The following is a 4,790-nucleotide window of genomic DNA, read 5'->3' on the forward strand; positions in this document are numbered from 1 at the left end:
ATCTGTGAGCAGTATGCCAGGGATCACGGTCTCAAATATAATGTGAAAAAGACACAGATAATGATATTTCGGGCAGGTAAAGGTCCGGAAAATGTGCCTTTGGTTCTTTTAGATGGAACTCCCATAGAAAGGGTGAACAAATTCAGGTACTTGGGGCATATTCTAACTGAGGATTTGCGTGATAATGAAGACATAGAGCGTGAACGCAGGGCTTTGGCTGTTCGGTGTAACATGCTCGCTCGCCGGTTTGCGAGGTGCAGTCCTGAAGCGAAGCTGACACTGTTTAGAGCATACTGTCAATGCTTCTACACCAGTCAGCTTTGGGTCAATTGCACCTCAAGGGCACGTAGCAGCATCAGAGTGCAGTATAATAACGCATACCGAATTCTGATGAAACTGCCTAAATACTGTAGTGCATCGGGTATGTTTGCCGACGCCAAAGTACAGGATTATTTCGCGATCATCAGATCGCGAACTGCGGCTTTTTGGTTCCGTCTCCGGAATTCTCGAAATGAAATCCTCAGCGTATGCTCCGAGTGCCCTGAAAACCCTATCCTAAAGTATTGGCTTACCGTGCATCGCGACAGAAACAGGAAATAAAAATGATTGCTCTCCTAGAGAAATGTTGTAACGTACCAAATAGTTTAATATTTATATTATTCGGTTCTTTACTGTAGACTTATTACTTAATTAATTAATTACTTTTATTTATTATGTATTTGTATATTTTAAATGGGTTTTTAGGCCTGAAATAAAGACATATTATTATTATTATTATTATTCAAATGAATTAAACTCTCACGCCCAGTACAAAATAAATATATATAATTTATTAATTTATTATTATTATTATTATTATATATTTTTTTAAATATTAAATTCTTGTATAAATCATCATCGTCATTATTATAAGCCGATTACCATCCACTGTTGGACATAGATACAGAAATCTGGTAAGGACTTCCAAACAACGCGTTCTCGAGCCGCCAGCATACAGCGGGTCCTTGTAACTCGCTTGACGTCGTCGGTCCACTTATGGCCGTTTTCAATAAACTATCTATCCGCCATTTCGCCAAAGAAAATCTATCTTTCTGTTCTTATCTGCTTTTCAATAACCTACTGACAGTTTGACTATGTAAAGATAGTTTGACTCTTACTGATAATCGAGGATAGCTATCTATCCGTAATCTTGGGTAGGTTATTGAATACGGCCGTTAGTGGTAGTTAACCAAAATTGCGATTTTAGTTGCAGGGCAGCCATCCCAGCCATCAGCAGATCGGTGGTTGCAATTCTGGCGCGACGCCGGAACGCATCGTGTGACAAGCCACAGATATTTCTATGTAAGAAACACCGCTGCCGCAACGTATTGTGTGCCCCTGGTTTCCTTTTGAGGTACGGAACTCTAATAAGTCACTTTATATCCTTGTAGGTAACAGAAATAAAAAAATATATTTTCCGTGTGTATAAATCGTGTCAGGGAAAATCAAACACCAAAGTGACAGGTATCAGGTAGACCTGCGGTAATACCTGTTACTCATCAGGTTATTATGACCATGGGCTTTCTCTTTCAAAAGAGAATGGGGTATAGGTTTGACGGCCTCCGTGGCGCAGTGGTATGCGCGGTGGATTTACAAAACGGTTTGATCCCCGGCTGGGCAGATTGAGATTCTCTTAATTAGTCCAGGTCTGGCTGGTGGGAGCCTTCGGCTGTGGCTAGTTACCACCCTACCGGCAAAGACGTAGCGCCAAACGATTGAGCGTTCCGGTACGATGCCGTGTAGAAACCGAAAGGGGTGTGGATTTTCATCCTCCTCCTAACAAGTTAGCTCGCTTCCATCTTAGACTGCATCATCACTTACCACCATGTGAGATTGTAGTCAAGGGCTAACTTGTAAAAAAAATAAAAAATAAAAAAAAAATAGGTATAGGCCCACCACACTAACACGATGCGGGTGGACAAGATTTTGATGTATTTTTTATAAATTAATACAATAACATAAGAGTCGTGATAACCTTGTGGATACGACTTCTGCCTTCGATTCGGAGGGCGTAGGTTTGAATCCGGTCCGGGACCTTCAACTTATCAGTTATTTAGCATTTTAAGAAATTAAATATCACGTGTCTCAAACGGTGAAGGAAAAACATCGCAAGGAAATCTGCATACCTGAGGATTTTCTTAATTCTCTACGTGTGTGAAGTCTGAAAATCCGCATTTGGTCAGCGTTGTGGACTAAGTCCCTATCATTCTGAGAGGAGCCTTGTGCTCAACTCTGAACCGAATACGGGTTGTTAATGATGACTATGAAATTGAAGAAGTTGATTGCGCAATCCATTTTGGAATAGAGAATGAGCCTGTAACTTTACTGCAGAAGGAATTTTCCATTTTGTACAATTTGTGCTTATTTTACCTACCCTGGTTAAAAAGCCTGTGCATGCCGCCACTCACCGAGTCTTTTAAACATTATTTGAGTTGATTTGTGGCACAATCACTCTTGAAGGCTGCTAAGTAAATAGTCATCGCTTAACAACTCTTGCGTCGCGTTCCCACGAAAGCGCTGCGCATACTTACAGCAAACGATTAAGCCCTACCTAATGTACATAGAGCATTGTACAAGCGCCAGTGTGAAGGGGCCTTAAAAGATAATATTTGTTATTGTTTGCTGTGGAATTAAACAGCCTGTTTAATCTCTCCGAGACACTATTCGTGGAAAGCTTCAAGGCAACTTTCAAAGTTTTCAACTTCAAATATCTGTTTCCAATTTATAAGGGCAAGGAAACAAAATAACTTTGTAACGCTGACACGGCGTTCATGATTCCGCCACAGATTAGAAACAAATAGACGGAGCATTACCAAGACGAAATAGTAGCAATTGAAATAAAAAAAGATTGTTGAATTTATTACATAGGAGTGGTATATTTAATAATAAGTTTGTACTAAATAATCCATCATTTTATTTAAAAGCTTACATTATTTAATTTGCCAAATTGCATCATTGTTTAAAAAAAATAATAATTGCTGTCGAAAGTAACAAAATTAATTTGAAATCTACAATTTCTTTGATTTTGAAATGGTTGTTTTAATAGTGCAAAAATGTTATTAAAATAGGCACAAATAGCTTGTTTGCTTAAAAGGAAAATATTAACAAGCGAACCTACTCGTTTATTTTTTCCTTAAAACTTGGCATATCTGTAAACATTTGTTTTATCTAGTCTGTGGATTCTAAGTACCATCTTTCAACCTTGTTAGATAAAATGGCGTCACTCCGTCATCCGCCATTTGCTTTTTACTGGTGGCCATTTTATGGAGGCGTTTCGTTTTCTCACTGCATTGGCGAGTTTAAGCAGAGTATCTATACTAATATTATAAAGCTGAAGAGTTTGTTTGTTTGATTGAACGCGCTAATCTCAGGAACTACTGGTCCGATTTGAAAAATTGTTTCAGTGTTAGATTAGATAGCCCATTTATCGAGGAAGGCCATAGGCTATACATTGTCCCCATATTCCTACGGGAACGGTAACCACGCGGGTGAAACCGCGCGTTGTCAGCTAGTAGGACATATACAAGAGCGCAGATGGCTATATAAAGATCTAAAACACCTTACAGAATTCCCTGATGGAAGAACATTACCATGATAGATACTGCAATCGAAAGCTTTCAACTTATGTCTTTTAACTTACAATGTCTTCACACTCGCACTGTGCGATGGTTTTCCTGAATTGTTATTGTAATATGACTGTTTTATTCATTTATTGTTATTACTTGTATTAACAGCGCGCTCAAGAGCTCGAGGCTCGAGACCATTGTGCAAAGTCCATGCAAGAGGCCTATATCCAGCAGTGGACGTCCATCGGCTGATAATGATGATGATGATGATGGTGATGACTTGTTTTAACAACGCATCGGTCGAAGATTGGACCTAGGTCCTCTAGCATTATTATTTCTTTTAGCCATAACTACCTCCATTTTCTACTTCTAATAAGCCTTACAATTTTCCAAGTGTTGACCAAAATTTTCCAAAGCAAACAGCAATGAATCAAATCGCAAACGCCCCACTTCCAGTTTTCCCGCACTTTTCCTTATATTTTCCGCCTTCCGAAGGGATAACTTACGATGTACCTAATTTCGCAAATCCTAACGACCTAAGGGCGCGGGGCGGGGCCGGCCGCTATCGAGTTACCTGATTTATTTTATTATCCCTTCTTCTGGGAGTTATCTGAGCTATTTTGAAAATGTCTTCTGGAATCCTTTTGGGGTAATCCGCCTGATTAATCTTTGTCAGAAGTGTAGGGGTAGAAAAATTCATTGTCAACATTAACATTTTGATGCAGGTCTCAAAGCTTGTCGGCAATTTTGCAACTTCTTTTTATTAATTTTGATGGCCTACGTGGCGCAGTGGTATGCGGATTTACAAGAAAGAGGTCCTGGGTTCGATCTCCGGCTGGGCTGATTAAAATTTTCTTAATTGGTCCAGGTCAGGTCAGGTAATTACCAATAAGCCAATTTGATACTGGCCCTATTGTGAGTTTTATTGTGTTAGGAGAGGGGATTTTGAGAACTTACTGCTTAAATGCAGGTTTTTTGGGCTGGTGGTCTTTAGGTCATAATATTTGTATCTCGAACAATAACTTTAATACAGAAGTCATAAATATGCTCAGGACCAATGATGTTAAATTCTGTTAGATGTGTTACTAGGTCATGAAAATAAGGCGCTCAAAAGAGGAAATTTTCACATCTCAAAGTTAGTTTTGATCAACAACGAACGTTTTTTTAACAAATAATGCCTAAATA

Source organism: Bicyclus anynana, chromosome 18 (genome assembly GCF_947172395.1).
Source record: "Bicyclus anynana chromosome 18, ilBicAnyn1.1, whole genome shotgun sequence".
NCBI classification, from domain to species: domain Eukaryota; kingdom Metazoa; phylum Arthropoda; class Insecta; order Lepidoptera; family Nymphalidae; genus Bicyclus; species Bicyclus anynana.